The sequence below is a fragment of the Sus scrofa genome, chromosome 2 (genome assembly GCF_000003025.6).
Source record: "Sus scrofa isolate TJ Tabasco breed Duroc chromosome 2, Sscrofa11.1, whole genome shotgun sequence".
NCBI lineage: Eukaryota > Metazoa > Chordata > Mammalia > Artiodactyla > Suidae > Sus > Sus scrofa.
This window is the reverse complement of record NC_010444.4, coordinates 28,536,900-28,551,451: the sequence shown is the minus strand read 5'-3', so window position 1 is coordinate 28,551,451 and position 14,552 is coordinate 28,536,900. Positions and strand designations below refer to the sequence as shown.

Below are 14,552 nucleotides of genomic sequence, written 5' to 3'. Positions count from 1 at the left end.
TTTACACAAAGGCCTAGAGGAAAAGAGAACATACCAAACCCAAAGGTCATAGAAAAGCAAGGAAAGATAATTGTCCAAGTTAAGTAGTTCTTTTTACTACTCTTTGCTTCCAAGGCCAGAAGGAAAACATTTCAATATAGCTTTCCAGGAATATAGCTGGTAGTCTTCTGATATCCACTTTCCTTGTTTTCTTAGTAGCCGAACTCTAATTTTTGTCTGCTTATGCTACCAGCCAGAATACTTCCCCAACTTCCTTTGCAGCTAGTTGCGTCCACGTGATTTAATACTGTCCAGTGAATGGACTGAGGGAACTGGGGGAAACTCCTTCAAAGGAACTTTTTCCATTAGGAGAAGAATCCTTTTGTCCTTCTTACTACCTAGAATGTGAGCTAGATATTAGAAAATCATCTTAAACTATGAGGCAATGTTGAGAATGGAGACAGGTATTGGGATGGTTAAGAACTGAGACAGGCGTTGAGACTGAGACAGGTACAGAAGGAGCCTGCGTCCTTTGCAGCTTTATGCAAACATCATACCAGCTCTGGGCTGCCTCTTCCCACACTACTTTATGTGCATTTAAGCCATGCTTTCTTAGCTATATTTGAATACAGTTCCTAATTGATAAAATAGTCAGTGGGCTATTTCAGTCACTTGAGTAACAGTGATTGACTCTTACATCATTCTACACAACAAAGTTCCCAAATGAGGCAGAAATGCATGGGCATATCTTCCTTGGAGAAATGTCTATTCAGGTCTTTTGCCCATTTTTCAATTGGGTTGTTGGCTTTTTTGCTGTTGAGTTGTATAAGTTGCTTGTATATTCTAGAGATGAAGCCCTTGTCAGTTGCATTTGAAAAATGGGCAAAAGACCTGGATAGACAGTTCTCCAAGGAAGAGATACAGATGGCCAACAAGCACATGAAAAAATGCTCAACATCCCTGATTATTAGAGAAATGCAAATCAAAACTACCATGAGATACCACCTCACACCAGTCAGAATGGCCATCACTAATAAGTCCACATATAACAAGTGCTGGATGGGGTGTGGAGAAAAGGGAACCCTCCTGTACTCTTGGTGGGGATGTAAGCTGGTATGGCCACTATGGAGAACAGTATGGAGATACCTTAGAAATCTATACATAGAACTACCATATGACCCAGCAATACCACTCCTGGGCATATATCCAGACAAAATTTTCCTTTAAAAAGACACATGTACCCGCATGTTCATTGCAGCTCTATTCACAACAGCCAAGATACGCAAACAACCCAAATGTCCATCGACAGATGATTGGATTAGGAAGATGTGGTATATATACACAATGGAATACTACTCAGCCATAAAAAAGAACAACATAATGCCATTTGCAGCAACATGGATGGAACTGGAGACTCTCACCCTGAGTGAAGTAAGTCAGAAAAAGACAAATACCATATGATAGCACTCATATATGGTATCTAATATACAGCATAAATGAACTTTTCCACAAAAAAGAAAATCATGGACTTGGAGATTAGACTTGTGGTTCCCTGGGGAGAGGGGGAGGGATTGGGAGCTTGGAATTAATGGATGCAAACTATTGCTTTTGGAATGGATTTACAATGAGATCCTGCTGTGTAGCACTGAGAACTATGTCTAGATACTTACAACACAGCATGACAATGGGAGAAAAAAATTATGTATACATGTATGTGTAACTGGGTTCCCATGCTGTACAGTGGGGGAAAAAAGTGTTTTGGGGGAAATAACAATAAAAAATAAAAGAAAAAATAAAAGAAAAAAGAAATGCATGGGCAAAACAATACCCTCCATATGGTATTGAGTAATTAGGGAAATAAAAGTCTACAGTTGTTTGAAAAGTCCTAAAACAGATTCAAATAATCAAAATATACACACCAACCTGGCTTTAGAACTGTTTGAAAACAACAACAAAAAAAGATGAGAGAGAGGTAAAGCACGAGCTCACAGGAGGCTTGTTACAAATCAGAAACTGTGGGTGGGAAACAGAAACCCCAAAATATAGTTCAGTATAAGGCTGCCTTTATAAAGGTGTCTAAAAGAAAACAAAGGAAGCCCTAGCTCAGTGCTGGTGCCATACCAAAAGGAAACATTTAATAAACTGATGTAAACTGAGATAAGAACAACTGAGGTAGTCTGGATATCCTCATTTTGTGAAGGATGGGAGAAGGAACTGGGGTTCTGTAGCTGGGAGCAAAGAAGACAGAGCAGAAATATGATTGGTATTTCAAATATGTGAAGTGCTAGCTTTTATTTTGCTTTTTGCTTTTTTGCTTTTTAGGGCTGCCTATGCGGCATATGCACCCCAGGCTAGAGGTCGAATCAGAGCTGCAGCTGCTGGCCTGAGCCACAGCTCACAGCAACCTAACCCACTGAGCAAGGCCAGGGATCAAACCCGCATCCTCATGGTTACTAGCCGGGTTCTTTACCTCTGAGCCACAATGGAAACTCCCGTGAAGTGCTATCTTGTAGAAGAGGGCTTTGCTTTAATCTGCATGGTTTCAAGCATTAGAACCAATGGGTGAAATAAAAATAAAACGTGTTTCAACACCATCAAAGAAAAAACTTTCTGAGGGAGTTCCCGTCGTGGCGCGGTGGTTGGCGGATCTGACTGGGAACCATGAGGTTGCGGGTTCGATCCCTGCCTTTGCTCAGTGGGTTGACGATCCGGCGTTGCTGTGAGCTGTGGTGTGGGTTGCAGACACAGCTCGGATCCCGCGTTGCTGTGGCTCTGGCGTAGGCCGGTGGCTGCGGCTCCGGTTCGACCCCTGGCCTGGGAACCTCCGTGTGCCTCGGGAGCGGCCCAAGAAATAGCAAAAAAAAAAAAAAAAAAAGACAAGGGAAAAAAAAAAAAAAGAAAAAAGAAAAAACTTTCTGAAAATTAGAATTGTCCAAAATTGGAATGTACTCATTTGTAGGGGTAAGTTATCTGACATGATTGTGGATTTGTTTTTAAGTAGGGACCATAATAGGATTCCAGTCTTCTTCTGAAACTCAGAATTGAAAAAGGAAAACACTGTTGTATCTTGACATCCTTGGAGAAAAAAAAATGAAGTGATTTTGATTCTAGGGTGACTATCAGTGATAAATATTCAAGAGGGGGGAATTGCATTTCATGAGAAACTGGACCAGGTGGCCCTTGCATTCTACTGTTCTATTAATACTGATTTTCCTGTTACATATGAAAGTAGTTAACATGCAATGATCCAGGTGTGGAACAAATGCTCCCTGAGGAAAATGATGATCATTGCAGTGGCCAGAACTCTTCTACCTGTTAAGTGGATAAAACCAGCCAGTCTGGGGGGGGGATAAGAAATTCAGTGGCAGGGATAAATCTCACTTCAGGCTCAAACAATATGGCAAAAAAAATCTTTGTATATCTCTTGGATCAATTTTCTCAGAGGTGGCTTCAGTCTCAGGTAGAATGTTACCATGTAGAAGCCCAGACCACCTCTGTCAGCTTCATACTTCATTCTCCAGCCTAGAAATTTCAGTGGACAGAGAACTCTTTTTTCTTAAAAGTCTTATTGCTGACTTGGACTAATGTGGCTTCAGACACAGCCCATTGTTTACCCAATTGCTGTGAACTTGACTGGTCAGGCTTGGGCCACATCAACCGAGAATAGGGCAGGGGTGATTTCCACAAGGAAAAGAAGCTTCTGATGTAGGGATGCTCTGAAGATAAAAATAATAAATGTCCACCACAGTGACAACAATGGATATGGGAGTTTTTTTTTTTAATGCCAACTTTAATGGAATTCTGGGCCTATTCTGAATCTCAAAATAGGAATCCTGTTGTATCAAACTCCTTGAGAGTATGAAATGAATTTGATTCTAGGCCTTAATCTAAAATTCTAATACTCAGACAAATAATTTTAACATGTCTGTCTTTTCACCAATTCCCTCTTTTATTCTTAAGGTGCATCTGTTCACAGACAGCAGTATCAGACAAAGTAACAGCAAACAAAGAGAAAAGCATAAAATGCTCATTGAAGTGGATGAAGGCATGGCATGTAAAGAAAAATTATTCATTAATAGCCGAAAAAATATTTCTCTATATTTAATATTTAGGTGACATATTTCTATTTCAAGAGAGGTAAACATTATCGTCATGAATAACAAACAGAAACACAAACTCCATTTATTTGTAAAATAAACTCATTTTCTTTTCATATCAATGCAAAAAATGACCCAATGCCATATGTTCCATTTGCCATGATTCTAAGACAGCAATGCTATACAATTTCTAGATCATTAACTTGTCTTCCTATTTTTCCATGTCTTACAGTTCTGCTAGGTAAGTGTTCATTCATTCACTTTGATAATGCTAGCTTTTATAGGTTTGGTATTTCATTTGCTCAATTACTCCATGTAAAACTACAGCAGCCAGCAGGTGTGGGTGTGAGGAAGAAAAAGACCCACCCGCAATTTCTCTAAAAGAACAAGAACTCAAGACTATACTTCCAATGGTTCCATACAAAAGAAAGTTTTGTCTTTTGCTAGCCTCCAGTTTGAAAAAGGCATCCATACCCCCTCATTTTATATCATTGGAGCCAGGCTGAATGCCACAGTATTCAGGATAGCACAATGGTACAACATAGCAGCATGTCACCTCTATAAGCAGTGGGTGGCAGGACGGGGAAGAGGGAAGTGTCCCTGCAGTCACATGGGAATCGTGGAAGGGTCCCTGGAAGAGATGAGAAGCAATCACGGGGCTGTAAGTTATCTGTATAAAATCAGAGAAGTAGAATTCTGCAAGTAAATCCCAAAATTAGACCTGAAAAATATAATTCAGGGTCATTGCAATGGTATCAAGCAGAGAAATCCTGAGGTTAAAGCAGCTGTGTATCATCCCGAGTTTTCTGTATTTATTACATTGCTTGGCTATCCACAGAGATTCCTTCGTGCCAGCTGAATCCATTCAAATTGGTTACATGGGACTGAGACCATGATGAAAAAGGTGTACTCAACTTCTGAGACAAGCTGAAGAGTTCACACTAAATAGCCTGGTCTATGTGACTTGGAACATAAACTCATCAGCAGATGCTTACCCAAGAAATCAAATAGGAACTAGTATACAAGCTGAATATGTAAACGTGTTAACAGGATGAAGGAGCAAGGCAATAACAAGAAGTATGAGCGAATGACAAGTGCATACTTACACAATTACATTTACTACTACTTTTTTGGAGATAGATTCAGGAGTTTATAAAATGAACAGACATAACAATAACTACAAAAAGACCATCATGATTTATTGAGCATAATAAATCATTTAATAAATCCAGGAGTGGAGGATGTTACTGAATCCTTTCTATAAGGAGGCACTAACAGCATCTTTACTTTGTAGAGGAAGAAAGTAGATCTCTGAGAGTTTTTTTTTCTTTTTTTCCTTTCTTTTTTTAGGGCCAAACCTGCAGCATACGGGAAGTCCCCAGGCTGGGGGCTGAATCAGAGCTGCAGCTGCCAGCCTCCACCACAGCCAGGGCAACACCAGATCCAAGCCTAATCTGTGACCTACGCCGCAGCTCATGGCAATGCCGGATCCTTAACCCACTGAGCAAGGTCAGGGATCGAACCCACATCCTCATGGATATTGAGCCACAATGGAAACTTCCATGTAGTTTTTTGAAAATCACACAGTTAGGGAGTTCCCATCATGGCTCAGCTGAAATGAATTTGAGTAGCATCTATGAGGATGCAGGTTTGATCCCTGGCCTTGCTCAGTGGGTTAAGGATCCGGCATTGCCACGAGCTGTGGTGTAGGTCAAAGATGTGGCTGGGATCCTGGGTGGCTGTGGCTGTGGTGTAGGCTAGTAGCTGTAGCTCCGACTGGATCCCTAGCCTGGGAACTTCCATATGCCACAGGTATAGCCCTAAAAAAAAAAAAAAAAAAAAAAAAAATCACACAGCTAGTAAAGGCTGAGCCAGGATTTTAACTCTGCCAGTCTGATTCCCAAATTCTGTGCTTTTAACCACAAGTGCTTTTTTACTTAAGCACTGTGCATGAACTCACTCATTCAATTTGATTCTCATAACAATCACAAAAAGCAGAAATTATCAGGGGCCAAGCTTTAATCACACAGACAATGACTATATCCTAAGGGATGACAGAGTTCAAAAATTGGAGGAGCCCAAGTTCCTGAATGACGATATGGAACAGAGCTGCCCCATACCTGAATCCCCTTGAACCGTAACATGAGAGACAAATAAATTTCTACATTACTAAACCACTGTACTTTTAGAGTGTCTTTGTTACAGCAGCTTAGCCGAACTCTAATTTAGCCAACAAGCTCTATCACACGAGCAAGGAAAAGATGCAACAGTGGTATAAGAAGGCAGTCATGAGTGTGAGGGAATCAGTGTGACTAATATCCTAATTACTTATCCTTTCACCATGTAATAACATTCTTCATTCCTAAAGACAACAAAGTATTCTGTACAAGAGACACCTGAAGAAAACTTCATCTAGTGAAAAAAGCAAAACAAGGACAAAACAACTACCTGGACTGTAACAGCAAGCACTGGAAAATTTCCTTTCTTTCTTTTTTTTTTTTTGTCCAGCTGCACTAGCGGCATGTGGAAGTTCCCGGGCCAGGGATCGAACCCATATCACAGTAGCAACTACAACCGCTGCAGTGACAATGCCGGCTCCTTAGCCTGCTGCACCCTTAGCCTGCTGCACTGCAAGAGAACTCCTTTCCTTTCATGTTTTTACATTGCTCTATGACACTTCAACTGACTAGGAATCTTTTTGAAATGGATATCTAAATTAGGTCTTGGTAGAATTCATTAGAATAACCAAGCTGGAATCCATCAGAACATAAGAAAACAAAAAAAAAAATGCTCTTTAAAACAAGTGTACTGAAATGCGCCCAAATCACCATGTCATGTTGTGACATCCTAAGTCAGTATATCTGGCCATCACTGCAGTTGTCTGCAGTTCACAGCATTGTTGCCTCTCTCGGACGTGTTGTTCTCAGTCACACAATGCAATCTTCTTTGCTATCTCTTCAAAAGATATTAGGAAATAGTGTAGGGACCAATCTTCAATTATACACCTACCTCTGAGTCTGTGTTTACCCAAAGAACCCGTGAGACCTTTCAACTGAATCCAAGAATCCTTGTTTTAATTTTTTAATGTAAAAAAAAAAAAAAGCATTGCTGTGGAAAGTATTTTCATATATTTCAAGATCCACTAAAATGATCATAACTTTTGACATGCTAACTTCACATATGGGTGCTTATTTTAATGAAATGATAAAAAGTATTACATTTGCAAAGATGTTCACCGAAGCATATCTAAAGAAGGGGAAAAAAACTATAAACAAAGCATAAAACAGCAGAGAAAAAAAAATAGTGAAGTAAATGATGGTTCATCCGTAAGGGAAATACAAGGCTGATATTTAAAAACAAATCCAAAAATCCAAAGCAAAAGCACTGAGAAATAAATTAAATCTTTCCTGTTATCTTTCAAAGAGACAACGAAAGATTTGCTTTGTACAACCCAGAACAACATATCCAAAGGAGGCAACATACAGTGTAGGAATTACAGGTTCTACAAGTTAAATGACATCGTGGAGAAGCAAACAGACAAATTCAGATTGGATACTTCTATGGGACAGTGGACCGGGTTTTTCTCAACAACATGACTTTTTTAAAAAGGTGAGTCTACTGTAGATTAAAATGATGTTAAGAGATGTAACAAGCATTGCAATGTGTAGATCATTATTTGCATCCTGATGTGTATGAATCAAGATTAAAGAAAGACATTTTTGGAGTTCCCATCGTGGCTCAGTGGTTAACAAATCTGACTAGGAACCATGAGGTTGCAGGTTCAATCCCTGGTCTTGCCAGTGGGTTAAGGATCCGGCACTGCCGTGAGCTGTGGTGTAGGTTGCAGACGAGGCTCGGATACCAATGGAAGCAGCCCAAGAAACAGCAAAAAAGACAAAAAATAAATAAAAATAATAAAAATAATAAAAAATTAAAAAAGAAAGACATTTTTGAAATAATCAAGGAAATCTGAATATGATTAGATTATATGTAATATTAAGGAATTAACAGCTAATTTTGTTAGGTATCATGATGGTACTACAGTTACATAAGAAAATATCCATATTTTCTAGAAATGTATAATAAAGTATGAAGGGGCCAAATGCTACAAGGACTGGAACTTGCTTTAAAATAATTCAGTCGCAATAATAGCCATAACAACAAAGCACAAAGCACTCAAGTGTACCAGTTCTACAGTAACCTGCCTGAGTAGCTGCAATTTTGATCCAACACTTATCAGTCATATGACCAATAGTATGGCAAGCTACTTAACTTCCCAAGGCCTTAGACTCCTCTTCTGTTTACTGTACCCTCTTGTGTGATACCGGTCACTTCTATTGTCTTAAGTCATTGCAAAGATCAAATGGAATGAGCTCCATAAAGTACTCAGCACAACACGTTAGCTATTATTATCATCACTGTTAACCAGTATGCTCTCCACTCATCTAGGACCCCAAACCGCACTCACCAAAAACACTGAACCCTTTGAAATCTTCCCTGTGTCTTTCTCTCCAGTTCTTGGTTTTTTCTAGTTTCCTCCCTCCCTAGCCTCTGTCTCCTTTAGGACCTAGAACCCACGTTTTAAGTGTGAACACTGAACAGACATTTCATTAATTTTTAAAGTGATTTTATTTTAAAAACTAAATTAGGAAAACTATGGAACAACACGGAAATCAAGAGAATACAAAATGAACCGGTATAATCAAACCCAGATATAAACATGGAAAAGGATCAAAGAAAACGTAGAATATATAAATGGAGACATTCTGAATGATTTTCCTTACACCTAGTGATTTCTGTCATTGGGATCAAGCAAGAAATTAAAAAAAAAAAGTCCATAGACTTAAGGGACCCTAGGAACAATTAAATAATACATGGGTGTGTGTTTTGATGGAGCAGGGCATATTTAGCTATAGAGCACAAAAAGGAAGTGCGAGACATAAAAATAGTACCAGTAACAGTAAAACTTCTTATCTCATTGATTCCATCCATGCATCATGGGTGTGTGACCTTCGAGGTGACACACGGTCTTATGCTTAGAAGGGCCAGCACTTGGTGTAATGCTCTGCTATCACCGTTTTGAAATTCTTAACTTTTAAACAAGAGGCCCCACATTTTCATTTTGCACTGTGCCCCACAAATTACATAACCAGTCCTGACTTCTTATGTACCCTATGAGACTGGCACTATTGTAATTCCAACTTAAAGATGAGAAAGCTGAGGCTTTATGAAGTTAAAGGACTTATCTAAAGTCACACAGCCAGCAAGGTTAAAGGACTTACTTAAAAGTCACACAGCCAGCAAGTGACAGGACTTGAACACAGGCTCCCTCCACAGAAGAATACAGAAAGAATTCAAAGAGGAAGACAGAGAGGGGGGAAGGGGAAAATAAAAAAAGGTCAAGTAAGTCAGGGAACTAGGATTTTATCACCTGGCTTGGGGCTGGTTCCTGACTGATCATGCAATCAAGGTCATGGGTTTAGGCTGAGAGTTAAGGCCACCCCAAGGAGGAGTCTACTCTAGAGCCCATTCCAGGCTCTATATCACCGGACTGCCTGAGTAGAACATGGAAAGGGTACAGACACCCATCAGCCCTTCTGGAAACACCATCTATAGTAAGGAAGGGCCAGCACTGTCTTCCTATTGAAAACTGGCCAACTCTTAGGAGGCTCCTTGGAAAACTAAAGCAGTCAAGGATGAGGATGAGCCTGTTACTTTGTTAAAATGAAACTTTAAAAACTATGCTTCCACACAAAGCTTTCTTAGCTTAGGCAGCGCAGAAAACTGCTGGTCTTTCCATGTCCTATAATTACTCCAGGAAGTCCCAGGGCTCTGCAGGCATCAAGGGCCCAATAGGAGGAGCTGCTGGACTCAATAATTCCTCACATTCTCCTCAGAGCCACCTTTTGGGCTTCCTTTTGCCTGACTCTGGAACAACCCAGGATCAGGAGGATCATCTTGTCAACATTAACAAAACACAGAGCCACACAACGTCTTAATGGTTCTTTCCAGGAAGTTTAGTGGCTGTGATTCTTCCTTTAAATGGATCCTTAGACTTAGAGCACATTTCTAAAGAAAAAAAAAAACAAAAAGCAAAAAAACTTAGACATCAGGGAAACAGTCCCCAGATGAGTAATAAGAAAACAATCCCTCAGCTGCCATCAGTGGTTTCACTTTGGTTAAACGCATTTTATTCTGTTGTGTTTTTTTCCATTAAAGCCAGAGGGTGAGGCCACAGCCCTGTGTGGAGAAGGTTGTGAAGACTTCTCATGGTAATCAGTGGCAATGGGACAGATTTTCAAACAAGAAGCCAGAATGTAGGGCGCAAACCTAAAGCAGAGAAGAAACTCCTGTCCCTCCTTGGGATCCTCTCGTCATATCCAGATCTGCCTCCTTCCCTGCGTTGAGAGAGACACCTTCTGCCATAGGAGGCAGCCAGGAGCTGAAGGCAGAATAGTATCCAGGTTTCCAAATACCCCGGTTCTCCAGAGCAGGTTTTTTTGTTTGTTTGCTTTTTACGGCTGCATCCGAGGCATACGGAAGGAAGTTCCCAGGCTAGGGGTCAAATCAGCTGTAGCTGCCGGCAACAGCCACAGCCACAGCAACACAGGATCCCAGCCGGGTCTGCAACTTACACCACAGCTCACGGCAATGCCCGATCCTTAACTCACTGAGTGAGGCCAGGAATCAAACCTGCGTCCTCATGGATGCTCGTCAGGCTCATTAACTACTGAGCCATGACAGGAACTCCCAGAACAGGTTTTTAATGTACAGATTCTATGACCTACTTAAGGGCAAGTGAATTGGAATTTTGAGGAATGGCCCCAGATCGTTTTGTATTCGTTTTTGTTTTTTTAATTCATCTGTTTTACATTTCCCAAGTGATTCTTCTATGCCCAGACCACAGTGATCCACAGACTAGTTTTTAGAACCACTGGTTTCCCCCCCCTTTTTTTTTTCCCTGTTGCTAAGTTTATTCCCTTCCATTATCCCTTCTGACCTTAAGATGTGTATCCACCCATCCTCCTCACAAAGCAGAGGTAAAGGCGGACAACGCCCCATCACAGGAAAGAATGGGATCAAGACTTAGCAACCATGAGGCTGACTTCTTCTTCAACCAGAGTAGTTCTGCATTTATCTGTTATAAATACTGCACTTCCATGTACATTCATCTGAAGGAACAGTTCCACTGCAGGGGGAAAAAGGTTGAAAAATATTGCCTTTTATAGAACCATAATATAACCCAAAACACATTTCATCTTCAGATCCATGTTAACATTTGAGGCAAATACAGTTTCGTGGGCTACCTCAAAAACCTAAATATCATTTACAGCATGGATCCTGTAGGAAAAACATCCCATGAGTCTGAATTCAAGATGGCAAAAACACATCTCTCTCCCCACTAGCAACTTTCCACTGGTTAAGCAGCCAGATGGGACTTGTTATCGCCCCTGAATACCCTCAACCCCATCCCCAGGACTAAAATGAGTCCTGGCTTGGAATAAAGAAAACTCTCCCTGAAGCCAGAAGGGAATCCCTAGTCCTTCCCTTCTTGACTTAACCACCCCCTGCTGTGGCCACAAAGGCTAGAGGTTGTCCAATGGAAAGGGACAGCACCGGCACACAAGGGCACACCAGTTCTCTCTGGGGCTCAGGAAATTCTGCTCACCAGACCCCTTGCTATACCTATTAGTGTTCCCAATAAATATTTGATGTGCAAAGAGGAAGCTACAGAGCCACTGCCATTGGAGTATGTTAGACCTCCCGCTTTGAACTGCTTTGAGGAGTTAGCTATGAATCATCCCCATGCTCCCCGGGGAGGAGCAGCATTTGTGGACTTAGCCCTGAACATGGGTTAAAGCAGATCCATGTGGTGACCTTATTCTTAGCATCATGACTACAATATCCCAACCAGACAAGGCCAAAAAACCACCATGGTAAGAATTAAGGCACTGCTAACTACTTCATTTGCCAGGCTCATATTTCTCTCTTCCTTAACCTCTGTCTAACAAAACCACATTCTAGCGACTGCTGACTCCGCATAAGGAGCCAAAAGTCCTGTCTGTTCCTGATGCTAATGAATGAGTTTGAATCAATAAAAAAAATTAATTCATAATAGTTCCATCTTAACTGAAAACAAATCAATCCTAAGTGTAAATAACCACATTATACCGCATGTGTCCTGGAGGGAATAAATTTATTTAAATTTCTCAACCGGCAGCACTAACAGCTCCAGTAATGACCTATAGGAGGTAATGACCTAGTAATAGGTACTGACCTATAACATTTGAAGGCTTACCTAGGATACCTGAAAGCCTCAACTGGGCTTGCTAAACTGTGTTAATTGATAACAAGAAGTTAGAATCACACATTTCCTCACATATTCAGGAGCAAAGCTCGAAACCAGTCCTCCTAATTACAAAGGACAATGCCTTAAGCATTCCAGTTAACTAAGAGCTTGTCTTATGATTGCATTTGTAACACTAAAAGCTTTTGTTCATTCATATATCAAATAATAATGGCAGCCAAATGTCAGGCACTGTTCCTGGCTTCTTTTCTAACCACCCGTCCCTAAATTCCACCTTCCAAAATACTGGGTTGCTCAGAATGCCCAGAAAATGCTCTGCTCTGTCCAGGCCTACACATGCTGTTCCCTCTGCCTGGAATGCCCTTCCCCAGGAGAGTATACACACATACACACACACATACACACTCTCTCCCACCTCTGCCTTCATCAGCTTCCAGCACTAATATTTCACTCTCCTTCACTCAGTTCAAAGGCCACTTCTTCCAGGAAGCCCTCCCCAACCCCCTATAGTAATATGAGCTGCCCTAACTTTGTCTCACTGCAAAATGGAGCCTATTTACGTGTATCTCTCTTCCAGTGAGCTTTGCAGAGCAGGAACCATGGCACTGAGAAGAGGTTCTTTTTAGTGGTTACCTAAGCCCTGGAACTAACTCCTTGAATTCTAATCCCAGTTCTCTCTCTTAATCATGGCATTTGTGTATACTAACAATGAAATATTAGAAAAGGAATACAAAAATACAATATCTTTTAAAATTGCACCCCAAAAAATCAAATACCTGGGAATACACTGACCAAGGAGGTAAAGGACTTACATGCTGAGAACTATAAAACACTAATCAAGGAAATTAAAGAAGACATAAAGAAATGGAAAGATATTCCATGTTCCTTGATTGGAAAAATTAATATTGTAAAAATGGTCATACTACCCAAAGCAATCTACAGATTCAATGCAATCCCTATCAAATTACCCATGACATTTTTCACAGAACTAGAACAAACAATCCAAAAATTTATATGGAACCACAAAAGACCCAGAATCGCCAAAGCAATCCTGAGAAACAAAAACTAAGCAGGAGGTATAACTCTTCCAAACTTCAAGCAGTATTACAAAGCCACCATCATCAAAACAGTGTGGTACTGGTACCAAAACAAACATACAGACCAAAGGAACAGAACAGAGAACCCAGAAATAAATCCTGACACCTATGGTCAACTAATTTTTGACAAAGGAGGCAAGAGCATAAAATGGGAAAAAGAAAGTCTATTCAGCAAGAATTGCTGGGAAAACTGGACAGCTGCATGCAAATCAATGAAACTAGAACACACCCTCACACCATGCACAAAAATAAACTCAAAATGGCTGAAAGACTTAAATACACGACAGGACACCATCAAACTCCTAGAAGAAAACATAGGCAAAACACTCTCTGACATCAACCTCATGAATATTTTCTCAGGTCAGTCTCCCAAAGCAACAGAAATAAGAGCAAAAATAAACCCATGGGACCTCATCAAACTGACAAGCTTTTGCACAGCAAAGGAAACCAAAAAGAAAACAAAAAGACAACTTACAGAATGGCAGAAAATAATGTCAAATGAGGCAACTGACAAGGGCTTAATCTCTAGAATATACAAGCAATTTATACAACTGAACAGCAAAAAAGCCAACCCAATGGAAAAATGGGCAAAAGACCTGGATAGACAGTTCTCCAAGGAAGAGATACAGATGGCCAACAAGCACATGAAAAAATGCTCAACATCCCTGATTATTAGAGAAATGCAAATCAAAACTACCATGAGATACCACCTCACACCAATAAGAATGGTCATCACTAATAAGTCCACATATAACAAGTGCTGGAGGGGGTGTGGAGAAAAAGGAACCCTCCTGCACTCTTGGTGGGAATGTAAGCTGGTACGGCAACTATGGAGAACAGTATGGAGATACCTTAGAAATCTATACATAGAACTACCATATGACCCAGCAAAACCACTCCTGGGCATATATCCAGACAAAACTTTCCTTTAAAAAGACACATGTACCTGCATGTTCATTGCAGCACTATTCACAATAGCCAAGACATGGAAACAACCCAAATGTCCATTGACAGATGATTGGATTAGGAAGATGTGGTATACGTACACAATGGAATACTACTCAGCCATAA

At 40.5% G+C, this 14,552-nt stretch overlaps 1 protein-coding gene across 11 annotated transcripts in view; it reads right to left on the bottom strand.

Annotated features, from left to right (window-relative positions):
• The window catches only part of LOC100737821, a 331,448-nt gene that overhangs the window by 276,973 nt on the left and 39,923 nt on the right, over positions 1-14,552 (bottom strand). The window contains exon 2 of one of the 11 annotated variants that reach the window (XM_021083217.1): positions 4,633-4,707. The exons of the other annotated variants lie outside the window; for them this stretch is intronic. The gene's annotated coding sequence lies outside the window, so the exon portion shown is untranslated. The remainder of the gene's footprint in view (positions 1-4,632; positions 4,708-14,552) is intronic. 11 annotated transcript variants of the gene reach the window in all.